Source organism: Condylura cristata, unplaced genomic scaffold (assembly GCF_000260355.1).
Source record: "Condylura cristata isolate star-nosed mole 26May11 unplaced genomic scaffold, ConCri1.0 scaffold00019, whole genome shotgun sequence".
Taxonomy (NCBI): domain Eukaryota; kingdom Metazoa; phylum Chordata; class Mammalia; order Eulipotyphla; family Talpidae; genus Condylura; species Condylura cristata.
Genome location: NW_004567120.1, coordinates 18524900 through 18540280, shown reverse-complemented (window position 1 = coordinate 18540280; position 15381 = coordinate 18524900). Strand labels below are relative to the sequence as shown.

The 15381-nt window shown below is 40.0% G+C and overlaps 1 protein-coding gene across 1 annotated transcript in view; it reads right to left on the bottom strand.

Annotated features, from left to right (window-relative positions):
* The window catches only part of PAK3 (p21 protein (Cdc42/Rac)-activated kinase 3), a 227842-nt gene that overhangs the window by 104935 nt on the left and 107526 nt on the right, over positions 1–15381 (bottom strand). The gene's annotated exons all lie outside the window — the stretch shown is intronic.

Genomic DNA, 15381 nt, shown 5'->3' with positions numbered 1-15381 from the left:
CGCGCGAGACCCCAGACGGTCCGCTGCCCACCGCTGCCCGCCGCGGTCGAGCCCAGCTAGCAACCGCTCCCAAGCCCTGCTCTGCTATGACGTCACCCGGCTCTGCACCGCTCACTGGCCAATCAGAGGGGGAGCAGAAAACTAAAATCTCCCTGAGTGGGCTACTGGGGACCAATCTTTTGTTTCCAGGCAGGAAGCACTGGGGGGAGTGGAGGGGGTGAGGGGGGAACTGAAGGGGAGGGTACAGGGAGAGGGTAAAGAAAAGGAGATGGAAACTTCTACACCATCAGGGTTGTCTAGACAGATCCCTTCCAGTTCCCCTCCCACCCACCCACCTCCACTCCGCAAGAAAGAGGTGCACCTGACTTTAGGGGGAGAAAAAGAGGTTTCTTATGTCTTCCTTAAGTGCCTCCCTCAGGAAGCCTGGGATTTGGGATACATTTCCAGGGGGGAGCAAATCGATCCGGGGACAAGGACACTTTGCAGAAGGGGGCATATAGTTTGGAATTGGGACACCACCTGTCAGGCCAGGGGTTTACATTGATGTATCCCTGGAATGCACTGGGAAGTCAGTGAGAGAGATAGAGCACCTGAATGGGATGCCAGTATAGATAGGTAAAGGGGGGGGGGGTAGGAAACACATTTGAAACACAGCATTTTTACCTCTCCCAGAAAAGAGTAATTGCTTCAAATTTATGTATATTTAAATATATATAATTTCGAAAAAATATGGCTCTTCCTGTGCACCCTCTCCTAAAAGTCCATGACTTCTTTTGTCATTAAGAAAAACTTCACAATTTTTGCAGGTGTCAAAGACTTAGAAACTCTAACTGCAAAAATCATCACTTGCTACTCCAAAATCTACATACCCCAGGAGTAGGCTAGATTATATAAATTACAGTAGGTCACAGTAAAGAGATGGAAAACTGTCCTCAAAAATGACAAGGAATACAATAAAATAAGTACATTCAAATTATGATGTAAAATATGCTTGCATAAGGTATCAGAAGAGAATATAACATGTTAATAGTTGGGTTAAAGTTGTAGGATTACTGGTGAGTCTTTCTCTTCACTTGCAAACTTTATAAACATACCTTCATATACTTAACTGGTCAAATGGGTCGTAACATTCCCCTGTGCACTTTTACACAATCTTCTCAACACCGCCTAACATCCATCAATCATTTCTCCAGAATTCCAGCAAATTAGTAGGAATATCACACTAAGGGACTTTCACCAGAGACAACTTCTCAACAAGTTAGAAAGTAGGATGTTTTGTTAGACAAATTCATTTTAAGTTGCAATGACATTAGCAAATGGAAAAAAAAAAGGATGTTGCTAATCTATGACAGAGAAGGAAAGAAGATGGCGAGACTAAATAAACCATATATTCCCATTAGTTTGCAGAGATCACTGTGCATTTTTCCTTAATTAAAAAATCAAGTTCTGCAGCCACAAGTATTTCGTGAACATTACAAAATGTCGCACAGCTGGGATTTGGATCTATATCTGAGGACAAAGTCCAGGCTTTTGTAACATGATCCAGTACTCCTAAGAATTAAATGTGCTATTACTGGTTTTGTGAAAAATAGATGTTTGCATTGGGGGAATAGAGACCATTACACATTTGTTTTCTTTTTTAAACTCAGACATTTTTAAACCATTTTGTGGGTGGGGGTGGTGGTGGTGGTGACTTGTTTTCTAATGCAAAACACACTTCACCCTCCATCTCAAATCCCTAATTAGTACGTTGCAGTCAGGATGGTTCTGCATTTTTTTAAAGATTTATTTATTTATGCAACAGAACTGGTATACAGGCCAAAGGTGCAGGAGTGGTGAGAGGATTCACCAGAGACAGGGTGGGGAGCAGAACAGGCCAATGGTTGAAGTACACTGCTGAGGGGAGCAGCGGGTGGTCAGGAGAGGGCTGCAGCACCTGGTTCTGCATTTTAATAAACATTGGGTTAAAAAAAAAGTAACCCATCACATTGATTTTTGGTTTTGCCTCATGGTAAAAGTAATCTAAACAAAAGTGCCATTCTAAATGAATGTCATTTACTTGAAGGTATATCTTTGATTTGTACAATATACTTATTTGGGTTATTTTAAACAATAAGGACACTTTCATTTTTAAAGAGATGGAAAGATATCACTGAATTTTCCTAGCTAATGATTTAACTTGGGCCTTCTAGGCTATTGATTTAAATTGTAATTAAAAGGTATTTGATTTTACTCTAATCCTCCCATATACCTCAACTATAACTCAGAGCTATTTATGCAGTCACAGCACACAGTTATTTAAACGTTCCATGTGTGTATTTCTTCTCTCCCTGGTGATTACAGAAACTAGCACAGGGCCAGACCTATTGGGTTCATGACGAATTAAGGCAAAGCGGTGCTATAGGAAGACGGCTGGATTTAGGAGTCAGGCCCATCACAAAACATCAGTCTTCCAATGAAAGGGTCATAACCTATATTATTCTGGATATCACATAAAACAATATTTACTACCCATGTGGTCTTTCTCCAAGAATATAGGACAACTTCATGAACTTTTAAGGACACTGATATGTCTTAAAAATTTCATCTAATTTTCCCTACTCAACTCCCACTGTCCTCTGTTCCCTTCCCCAAGTTCATTGATTTAAGGGCCCCTTCCTTCCACTCAGCATTGAAAGTGTCAGCTCTCCTGCAGGAGACAACTTGCTAGAAAAACACCAAGGAGGCTCAGAGATGCAAAGTCTTCTCGCCATAGGTCCCTTGAAAACCAGAGGCTGGGGGCAGAGGGAAGCCCACGGTGGCAAGGATATTACCATCTACTTGGGCGATCAGAATTTTGGCCAGGGAATCAAGAGACCCAGACTCCAGACTCCTCGGGTTAGGAAACCTTGAGCAAGACTCAGATTTCCCTGAGCTTTAGTTTTTGCCTCTGTGAAACCCACCATTAACTTTTGTGTATGGCTCATGGTATATGAGTAGATTTAACAGATTTTAGAAACATACATCTCCATCTCCGTAATTGACTCGATGGATACCATTTTACATATGCTTCCTAGATGGAGGGAACTTGGTGGTGGGAAGTGGGGGTGTCTCTCTTCCTCCACTATAATTAGTGCCCGTTAGAGACCTGCACTGTGGAACCTAAGAGCTTACCACGCCCACAGCCTCTGCCTTCCTGTCCCCCACCAGGGAATTCCCAAGAAAAAGCAGAAGACAGTAAATGCAGGTGGCTCTGGATGAAGTAATATGAGAATTAGGAAGTTCCTTTCCTCTGACTTGGTTTTAATTAGTCCCATTCTACCATGGCCATTCATATCAAACCACATTATTTAATCGGGCTGATGCTCCATTTGATTTTGCTCCTAAACAAATCACATTACACTTTCCCTCCCCACGCATGCCAATCACTGCACTGACCGAGCCCAAGTCAAACTGCAGAGTAAACTGAATTTGGAAAGTTGGTTTCCTTGTGCTGCCCATTTGATAGGAAAAGAGGAAGAGAGTGGGGGGACAATATCTAGGGGACAAAGAACCAAGGAGAGAAGTAGAAAAATCTTAATTTATTTTGGACCGGCTGGACTATGATGTCATGCTTTCCCAGCTCACCTGTGATTGGCCACTCAGTTCAGCATCTGCTGAGAGCTAAAGGCTGATTATTTGCCAGAGATACAGACCTTTCAAGGAAGCTTTGAATCATTGCTGGTTGTCGTGACAACCTGGTAGTGTCTGCTCCTGATAACCACATAATGAGGTTGTCGGGAACAGAAGTGCCCCCATCACCACACTCAACCATCTGAAGCACTGAACAGTGGAACATTTCTTTCAGGAAACGAAGGGGGGAACATCACCAACAAGCATGGTAGAGATCCCCTCAGATAATGCATGTCAGCCAGGTCTATGAGAAAATCCCCTTCTTGAGGAGTTCCTTACCTACCAGCTCCAGTCTGAGTCTATGTATCAGCTATAATTCAGAGACCTGAGGAACAGGGTGGGGGGATAGGTGAGTGGGGTGAAGAGATATATATCCCTGCAGCCATCCAGCAAAACTAAACAGGGAGAAATGGGAATGAAATGCTTACACCTATCAGGGCAAGGCACGTGACCTATCTTCCCCCAAAGGATGCTGTGAGGACATGGTGCAAGAGCACTGAGGGGCATGTGTCAAAGATGGCAGGGCAAGCCCATACCCAGCACTGAAGCCAGACGCAAAGAGAGCTGGTGGGTAGGCTGTCTTTCCCTGTCTGCTGCTTTCACGTTCTGGGGGGTAGACACCTCTCTCTATGTCATCTTGGAGCTTCAGCTAGGGAACATCCAGAGCGGAAATGTTCACTGCATCTTTGTAATCTGTTATTCATTCCCAAGACAATTTTACTAGTGTCTGCTAAGTGCAAACACAGCTGGGTGCTACAGACGCTACACAGATGACCAAACCTGAACCAGCTCCTTAAGGAACTCCTCAAGGGATGTAGTTTAGGGAAATACAAGGCAGTTGGAGTAAGTACTGCAGGGGAGATGTCAGATCTTTAATTTCAAAAAGGATAATTGCATGCTGACTGTCAACTCCCAGCCTAAGACTCTTTCCAGGTTGTTCTCCCACCAGACCTCCCTTACCCACCAAAAGTCAGTACCATCTTACTTTTTTGATTTCCTGATCTCCCTTGACTATCATACCTCTGGGCCTTTCCTCTTGTCCTCCCCTTTTTCTAGCATAGCTTTATCTCTCTTTTCCCTACTTGGTGATATGTCACACGGTGTCTTGTTGATGTACAAACTGGCCCCATACTTATAATCCTGCAGGAATCTACCTGGTAGACAGGGATGCTGACTGGCATCACTGCTGAGTACTGCTTTCAAGCCCAGAAGACTGAAATGCAGCAACATCTGAGAGAACATCTGTACTATCGATTTCAGATGATTTGGGGCAAGAGCATAAGCAATGTCCAACTACTTTTTAAACATTAACTATTTAGATAATCACCACAAATCTGTCCTCCCACCAAAACTTTTCTGTAACTGCTTAATGATATTGAGATAGTCTAAATTCGACAAGTTGCAGAAATTGTACAGTTACCACATATCCTTCAAGTTTTCTCCAATGATTTGTTATAATGCATTCATTTTACACAGGCGTGGTTAAAAAAAAAAAAAACTGGAAACTGACATGGGTAGATTAATACTATTAATTGAAATACAGGTCTTAATTCAGATTTCATCTCTTTTATATGTATTCTTCCATTAAATAATTTACCAGATTGGCTAAAAATGTAACAAAACTGTTATTAATAGTAGCTCTGAGTGTCAAAGTTTTCTCCCTAGCCTTCTGAAAAAGGCTAGAACCTGAAAATCCAGAGCCTTGCTAGGGACTGAAAGAGAGAAAAATCAGCCTGGACGATGGAAAATCAGCCCTGCTATTAATCAGACTGGGAGAACAGAGAGATAAAGCCAGCTGCTAAGTTATCAGAAAACACTCTCTCCCAAGGTCATGCAGCCTTGTAAAATGCCATAACGACCCACTCCTTAGAAGGAGTACTGTTTCTTACCAGAGAACTCTGAGGCCTTAATTACTGTTTCCATTTACTACTGATGGGTACCCAGTTGCCAAGCCACCCTGGCCCCTAGCAACACCCAATTCCCAGTCAATACCTCAAAAACTGCCAACAATGCAGAGCTTGTTTGTTTCCTTATACCTTCCTCAGCCCCTCCTCCTTCAGTGGGACCCGGGAACATTAGAAATGTCATTCCCCTCTGCCTATTTTCAAGGGTGTTGCCTATGGCTCCTCTGAATGTACTCCCTGGATGCATGATTCCAATACAGCTGACTCTGTTGGACTGTGGTCTATTCTCTGGCTGATTCAGCTTTAAGCTGCCAAGTGATAACTAACCCATGGCTACTAGAAAGGCCACTTACGTGATAAGGAGTAAGTCAATATTTCCTTGAATCTATCTAGACAGACACACTATGTCGGAAATTATGGGGTTTACATAGTGGGTACCTAATCAATTTTCACTGCATTCACACTGGATTGTCCTTGATCAGATTTGTCAGGATGATACTGTGAGATAGAGACAAAAGCCCAGGGGTCAGCACAGCATGAATGTTCAATATGCAGATTCTGAAATTAAACTGCTGGTATTTGAATCCTAGATTCAGGAGCCAACAGCCTTCGCCTTTTGCAAATAAATTAGCTTTTCTTAACCTGTTTCATAGTCTGTGAAATGGGGATCTAATAGCACCTCTTTTGGATAATTGGAAAGATTAAATATATGTTGAATGCACAGAAAGTGGGGAATTCATAGGGCAGCATTTCCCAATTTTGCTGTAATCACCTACCCATCTCTATAAAATATCAGTATCTTGTACCCATACCCCAAACACTTTGATTTAATGATATGGCATGAATCTGGACATCATGAGATTTTTTTTTTCTTTTTGGTAAATCTCAGGTTCTAACCTAATGTGCACCAATATATGGGAATATATGTGCACAATATATAGGGGTTTCATCACTTAAGAATTAGCTTTCTTCCTTAGCTTTGTGGGTAACATCTCGCCATCTCTTTCAGAGTTTGTGAATCTCCTAGGGGCAGGAAATAGAATAGGGGAATTTTCCCAAGAGGCAGGTATTTAAGTTGAAGCCTCTGTGAGGCTTCAAACTGCTTTTCCCTGAAATTTTTACCCCATCTGCCACACAGTTGTTCAACTTAAAAAGGAACATAGCCTTTTTGTCCACATGTGTAACAAAATGATGAAGACATTGAATATTATGATTCTCTCTTTCCTTCTTCAGCCTTTCCAAACATAACCCAGTCACATTTCAAATTAAGTGGTCTCAAGTGTGAATTTAAAAACAATGTTAATGTATGTAAGCAGGACTGACTGACGGTCACAGGCCGCTTAATAGATGCGGACTCTATATGCTTTTGTCCCATATAATTAAGCGCATGTTGAGCCTCATCATAATCCTTTTCTTGTTATAATCCAGAAATTCGTTCCATTCCATCTTTTCTTATGTTCACTTGAAAAAGTCAATTAATGGAGGGGGCATTCAAAACAGCTTGCCCCTCCCCTGCTTTTTTAATCATCCAAGGGAAAACACCCCATACTCAATAAATAATAAATATGAATTAAGCGATGACTTTTAAAGGTCAGTTAAATAGAAGTTTAAAATATGTTCATGTTGATTTTTAAAAGTGGCTTACCTTCCCTCCCACCCCCAACATACACCCATTCCTTTTTCATTGGCACTGCTTAAAATGGAAATTTTAGTGAATTCTTACATGCTAGGCTAAAGTTTACTGCCAAAAAGGAAAGGGGGCAGGTTGCTAGGCAAATTAATACTATAAAATAGGAAAGTGACAGCCTGCTAGGGGGCTATGCTAACACACAGTTTTTAAGCCACTCTAACTGCACTTTGCATTCAAATGACCAATATGCTAATTATAGTCCTTATCTGTTTGTTCAAGGCCTTAAGAGTCTCTGTAGCTCAGAGCACACACCCCAGCCAGTAGTTTGACTGCAGGTTTTTGGAAATAATAACATGGCATTTCTTTCAACATATTTTCAAATTCAAGCTTCTTACAAATCAAGATTGGCCTTTCCCCCATTCAGGGAATTAGTGAGGCTTAACTGTGTTCACTATGGTGCGGCCCCCACAAACCCTGCTAACAAAGGCTCTGCCTTCTACTTGAGTACTGCCTGTTGGGGCAGATTTCCATGGTAATTTGCCAGTTCTTTTAAAAGACGTGGGGCGTCTTTGTAAGTGCGACAGGGGTGCACTTTCCCACTAATCTTGGGTTGGTATTTGACCCTTTTTAATTTTCACCACCCATGTAAGGCCAAAGTGAACTCTTAATCTGGCTTTTTGCAATTTAAAGTGAACACCCTGTAATTCTGTTTTTGAGCAGAGGTAGACAGATAGAGCATCATTTGCCCTACACTCCAGCTGAAATTATCAGCCATTTATCAATGCTATAATGCAGGTGGGGAGCTGAGGTTTTATCACCCTGCTGCCCAAAGTTCTACTTAGATTTGTCTGGTAGAATATGGCAGTGGTTTGAGTATACAGTTCTATTATAGTTACACCACACAGCAGGCACATTCCTTAATTTTAGGGAAATCTAAATGCCATAGAATTCCCTGAACAGCAGCCTGTGCCCATACTGTGGAATATCTGATCACACTCAACATTGGGAATTCCTCCCTTTCCCTGGTCTAGCAAAAGAGAAAAAAGCCATCTGCATAGACCTGAAGTGTGTGAAGCAGACCTGTACTCTTCAACCCCCACCAATGACCACAGGAGCTGTTAAAGATTTAAACAATGGGTACCCAGCCTTTGTACCTCCACAGCACATTCTTAGAAAGAAAGAGATTAAACCCCAGCACTGGCCTTCTGCACATAGACAGCAGCAACATATAGTGTAGGTGGCGGTAACTCAGGACCAGAACTCTCAGGATGATTACATTTATAAGTCAAGGACTCACTGCTTCTACCTACATCAACTAAAGTCCTACTTGTTATCGTTGGAACAATGCTCACAGAGTAAACATCTGTCATATTGCTTCCTAGGCCTACAGCCTCACTATTATCTTATAAACTCTTTATCATTAAGACTTTTATTCAAGTTAACAGTTTTGCAGACCATACAGGAACCTGAAAAATCTCCGCAGACTCTCAGGAGGGCCTGACGCGTAGGTCCCAGGAGGGCTGGTAGAGTTGATGGATCTTGGGGTTTTTACATCACTGTTTTAGACTGTTCCAGGTGGCCCAGAGGGGGACTGGAATTTCACACTAAGGTGCTCAGGTTTCCTGGTTCTAAAAGCAGCATACTAAAGGGAATAAGTTTGTGGCTCAAAGTGGTGTTTGTACATCTGGTGACCAGCTGCTACTACAGGCTGGCAGGCACACACTTCGAAGTGCTCAATAGATGGTGTATTACTAGAAGGGAACATATTCTAAGAGGTATGCAATTAGAAAATGTGAGATTATTAAAAAAAATAACCAAAATGAATGTGTGTGATACCTATTTTGAATGGTCTTATAGGAACTTAATAAAAATATACTACAGTAGACTGTCTCAGAACTAAGTTGACTCCTTTGAGTCTCTAAACTTTGTGTGCCAAGTTCAAAACTTGAGATTTAAAGAGAAAAATAATCTTGCTATTCCTGTGATTCAAATTTTCTGCCCCACCTTTTCAGAATAAGAGCCAGTCTTACGAATGTGAATTTTAGGAACAGTTTCTTACCTAAAGACGAGAGAGAACCGACTATTTAAAAACCGAAGCAATGAAAATTCTTGTGTCTTCTCAAATATTGGCAGTCTAGCCAGTTCTTAAAACTAAATATATCTCACTCATGTTTGACTTTGCTTCTGGGTGACAATATTAGCATTAATTTATATAATTAGCTTAAAGAATTAATTCTTTGAATTATTCCTAAATGAAAAAAAAATAGAATCTAGTTTAAATTATGATGGTTAATTTGAAACAAGCATGTTTTTATAATATTGGATATACTTTTTTTTTATTATATCAGTGTTTATTGATCGAAATTAGCTCCTGTTATCTAACCAGAAAAATAACTTCTGAGTCTCATGAAGTTTTGTGACTAGTATAAAGAAATAATGGGCCAGGGATTGGAGTCATATATGTTTAGCTCAAGTTACCCAGAAATGTATCAGAGTTTCCAGGTCAGGCAGACCTGCTTCAGAAAATAAATGGATTTAAATGGAAAAATCGTCCAGCAGAAAAGTTTTCAGAAAAAGAATGGAACATGGCTATCAAAGAAAAGATTACTTCAGGCAAAATGACCTTACTGGATTAATTCCAGGTTAATCAGATTGGGTAACTTAATTCTGAATCTTCTTCCTTTAACAATACTTAATTTCCCAAAATCACTTCTAGAAAATTAAGGTTTACTATGTTTAATAATAGGAATTCATTGACTATTTGAATCATTCTGCTAAAATATGAATCACTAGATATTCAGGTTTACTTTTGGTTTCTTACTTCAGACTAATAGAATTTTGTGTCTGTGTAAAATGTGTCTTGTGTCACCTAGAAAAACTGAGTCACAAGTTCTTTAAGAATACAAATATTCTTAAACTGTGGTCAGCTTTAATAATAGATTGCAAAGTATGTAATCTAAAAAATCTGTGCTTGATTAGAAAGAAAATGGGCAGTACATTGAATTGGCCTTAAAAAATCTTTGTTACCCTAGGTAATTAACTATTGTTTTACAGAAATCTTTGTAAGTGTTTTTAAGTCACTGAATACTTATGACAAAAATGTCCTGAAATTAAAGTTCTAAAATGTGAAGTACTATAAAGATGCCCAACAAGCACATGGAAAAAATGGTCATAAGCACTTATCATCAGGGAAATGCAAATCAAAACCATAAGGAGATACCACTTCACACCTTTGTGAATGGCCCATATTAAAAAAATATAGAGAGAGCTGGGAAGCATACTAAGAAAAAGGAATCCTCTTACACAGTTGGTGGGAATGCAGACTGGTCCAATCCCCATGAAAAGCAGTATGGAAGTTCCTCAAAATATTGAAAATGGATCTAACATACAACCCAGCAGGTCCACCTTGGGGATCAGCCCAAGAACACTCATTCAAAGGGAAACTTAAACTTGTGCTACCATGTTCTTTAGCAATATTTCTAATAGCCAAACTATGGAAACAACCCAAGTGCCCAAAATGGAGGAGTGAATCAAGAAGATGTATATTACATAATGGACCCAGCAATCAAACAACATAAACTCATGCCATTTCTCTGGTCCTGTGGGAAGAGAAGTATTAAGTAATTTAGGCCTATGTGGTCATATTAAAATCTCATGAGAACCATTGTCACACAAGGAAAAATGTTTAATTTTCTTTCTATGCATACAGATACTAATGTAGGTGTTCTACAAATTATGTGAAACTTCTAAAATTTTATATATCCTGGTATAATATTATTACTGGCCAATTCTGATCATTACAATATTACATATCACAAAATTGAGTCAATCTACTTGTGTTATAACCAGATCTTAATTATGAACACATTAAAATGTTTTTGCCATTTATAACGTTACCAATTATAATGTTTGTATACAGAGAAGATCTCAGGGAAAGGACTTTGGTAAATAATCCAGAAATACAGGGTTATCACAGAACTGACAAAAAAATATTACAAGCATTTATGGGAAAAACTGGACTCAGAAATTTGCTAGCCAGAAACCATGGTTCCTACATGGGATTGAATAAACCATGGAGGATTAATACAACTTTAATGACTTTTGTTTGAAATATTACTAGTTCATTCATTCATGTTTTTTTTTCCAGATTTAAGAAAATTTTTTTTACTTGTTTTAACCTGTGGACTAGACAGAATTCTACAATTTTCTAGATATGACTTTCCAAACTAATGTTTCCAGATTATTTTTCTTCTATTTTTTTTGACTTATATTGATTAAAGATAAACAAACAAATAAAAAGTCCCTAACTGTCCTTTTCTGAAACCATGAAAGCTATAAATCTTGATGTCAGCTTTGGTGAGATCAACCCAATGGATGTGCATAGATATGTAATGTGGTTTTCTAAGTCCCTGATGACATATAGACATCTTCTCAACTGGTTGTCCTCAGGACTCTTAACTGAACTTTGTGATCAACATTTTAATCTTTGTTTTTTTTTCCCATTTTTTTCCTAAGAACATCTCGAATTATTGTTTATACACACCTACAGGACAGTCTCTAGGACTTGGGCACAACAGTTTATTTGGATTCTGAAATAACAAGAACAATTGATAAAACCTCTACAGCTACTGGGAAATTGAATTAAAACATTCAAGTGCAATTGTTTCCATGGAGACCCAATAGCCCTAGGAAAAGCTACACCTTTTTTGACAAAGAACTGACTGCTGTTCTCCACAGCTCAATAGAAACTTACCACAGGGCTCAAATATCAGTTGACAAAAGAGGAAAGAGTTAAGAATAAGATAATGCTTGCCTCAGATTTTTTGGTTGGATTGGTTGAATTTTTAACTCTATACCTTCCTCTCATACTACAGGAAAAGTCATGACTACATTTACTATTATTGTGCTATTGTTACTGCCTGTTTTCCTAGTTATAAATGTTACGTAATGTCAGTGTAAAAAATAGACACCCTATTTATAATAGCCTAACACATGGAACTATTCCAACACATAGTGATGGACACGATTTAATTTTATAACGAGTGGCCAAGGCACCAGCAAGGGCAACAAGGAGTCAAGGTGCAGATCACAATGGTTAGGAAGGTAGACATAATTGGACTCACCTCTTTAGGTGATGTATAGGTGATAGATGCAAGAGGTACCCCAATGATGGGTGGAAGGTACAAAGTATTCACAATGCAACAAGTAAAGGTAAATTGTGCGATCAAATGGGAGGAGTGTTGAACATACTGTAACATGTTCTGGGTACCTCACCTCCTTGGTCTAGTAGACAAGAGAATAAAGCAATCTTCATAGACTTGTATTCTGAGAAACAGCTATGCAAAAATCAAAAATAATTATGTTTTTGATGTCAGTGATTCACTGTTCCTATCTAAATTCAATTTGTGATTGTTGAAATTATTCTCACAGAGTAAAATTTGTCAAACTGTTTTCTGGGTTCAAAGCCCCACTTTGATTATCTAACCTCTGCATAATTATCACTGAGATTTTATGTCTGCTTGCAAAGCTCAAATAATAACTTTTATACTATTTCCCAGTTTTTTTAAGAGGTACTCAGTCATACACACACACACACTACAGCACCCATGAGCAGGTATAAATATACAAGTTGACATCAAAGTCTTCTCTCTACAGTTTAAGACAATATTCATTGCGTATGACAGGACCATTCAAAACAAAATTTCATGCTAGTCCTAATATGTTCTTACCTTTCTATGTTCTTTCCTTTGTAGGAATTATCCTAAACATAATCATGAGAGGCTGTGTGACCTAAAGTCCCCCTGCAACTCCTCCCACCCCTTTCCTTCCTGGGTCTGGGAAGGAGAAAACATGAGTAATTTCTCAGTATATGCTTAGCAATTTCATTTATGGCTGCTCCTAAGTGTTGGTATTTTAAGAGGACTTTTCTGCCACCAGCAATTCTTGAATCAAAGGAATTAACTGGCAGAAGTGGAAAGACAGAAACCACGGTGGACATTGCGGGGAAGATGAGAGAGAGAGATTTCGGTGCCAATCACACTGTATAGTGAGTGTCCTTCACACACACGTTTAGTTTTGATGTGCGCCACCACCAGGGTTCTCAGTGTCAGGAATCTACACCAAGATGCCATGGGTAGACTTTCTGACTCACATATGGAAGTGAAACTTTTTCACCAACACCAAGAAGATTAAGACAGACATAGGCCTTTTGGTTAAACCAAAATTACAAATGTCTCACAGAGCTGATGACCCTCAGCTATCTGGTGAATTGCAGTCTGCAATCTGACCATATTAGGAGGCCAGTCAGTCCCAGACTCAGGGCATCATTCTTTGCCGCTTTGCTTTTCTGTGCCCCATGCAGAAGTTAGGGAGTGACAGGACCACTGGGAACTGATCTCCTGGGTACTTTTATCAAGCTCTGGGGTATCTGGGATTAAATCAGGCTGGTGAAGCTGAAGAATCATTTACTGGTCTAAAGATTTGTATCTGCTCTAATGAATTGCTTTATTAGAAAATAACATTGTCAACTTAAAAAAAAAGATTTATCTTTATTTATTTATGCATACAAGAACTGGGGTGTAGACCAGAGGTGTAGGGGATGAGAGGAATCACCAGAGACACAGTGGGGAGCAGAACAGATGGATCTACTGAAATGCACTGCTGAGGGGAGCAGCAGGTGAGACAGGAGACGTCTGCTACGCCATGTGGGTCAGCTCCTAGGCAGTGGATTGAGCGCATGCCACAGTAGCTGTGGAAAGCTTCACAGTGTTGAGACTTAATGCCTTGTGCCACCAGGGAGACCCAACATTGTCGTCTTTTGAAAATCTCACTTGTGCAAAAACAAAGAATGAAACACATTTTCCTATAAGGAGATCCACAACCTGATCCAGTTTGAATGAACTGTGAGCCCAAAGCTATGTCTACAAGGACTAGGCCATTTTAACCTAGTGGATCATTTGCAAAGCTTCTAGAGAAAGCAGCAGTAGTTTTTCAAATAATTTACTGTGCCGAAACACCAAAAGGGAAAGCGCAAAAGGAAAACAGAACAAAGCCCCATATATTCTCCCTGTGTTGGTAAAGGGACAGCTTCAAAGTTTCTGAATCAGAAAGAGAAATGGATTTCGAAGAGGCTTAATGACTCAAGGATTTGGTGTCTGGACAAGGCAGCTTGAAACTACTGTGAGAGGGTGCCATTTACAGTCTTGATACCAGAGCATATCATTTCTCTGCCTAACTAGAAAACGGGGCGCCATCCATCCATGTCACCACAAGCAAGGTAGGCCCCAAAGAAGCAACCTAGAGGAGATGGTATCTGCTGCAGAGTTTGAGTTGAGTGGAACAGGAAAATCCGTAAGAACAGAGGACAACGCGTGTAAGCAGTGCACATTTAAAAGCTGCCTCACAGTTGGATCCAAACATTTACAGCCTGTGATTAGTATTATTTAGTTGTATCTTTATTTTATTTCACTTCATTTAACAGTCATTACTCCTCTTAGGAAGCACAGAGTAGAGAAAACTAACTAAATTTGGTGGACCATAACCTCTTTTATAAGTTATTTTAAATACAATGGAGTGAGACATGGCCCTGAGTTAGTTTCCTTTATGTATCAGTGAAAAAGGCCCAGTTCCCAATGTCTGTCCTCTGGAAGATCACACACAAACCACACCCCCGCCCCCCCCCGGATAATTCAGGATGTAATAGAAATATATGTGCAAGAAATATTGGGGAAATGTGGAGTATCATATGACCCCCTGTGCATATGAGACATATAAACGTTTGAATGGACCAACCAGTCAGTTCCCCAGCACTTTGGGGCTGGTGAATCTTCTAGCTCAGGAAATGCAAATTAATGTTGAACCTGAGATTAATCTAAATGTCTTCTACAAATTGATAAAAATACTTGTGAAGCTGTCTTTACTGGGTAAAGGAGCCCATGTTCACCATTTTCCCTCCAGTGCCTCGCATTCCTCCAGGCATCTAGAGGTGTGCAGGTGTATGAGACAAGTGACACATATGCGCTATAAAGATTTGGTGAAAAATCATGAAGTAATAGTGGGCATGGTCTGAGTGGAGAAACCCTCCCTTTCCCACTGGCAAGAGCAGAGCATTGCATTTTCTAGAATGAACAATTCCAAGATGAGGTCCTATGTGCAGTGGCTACTAGGAGGCCAGGAGTTGGTTGTGATGAGCATCGT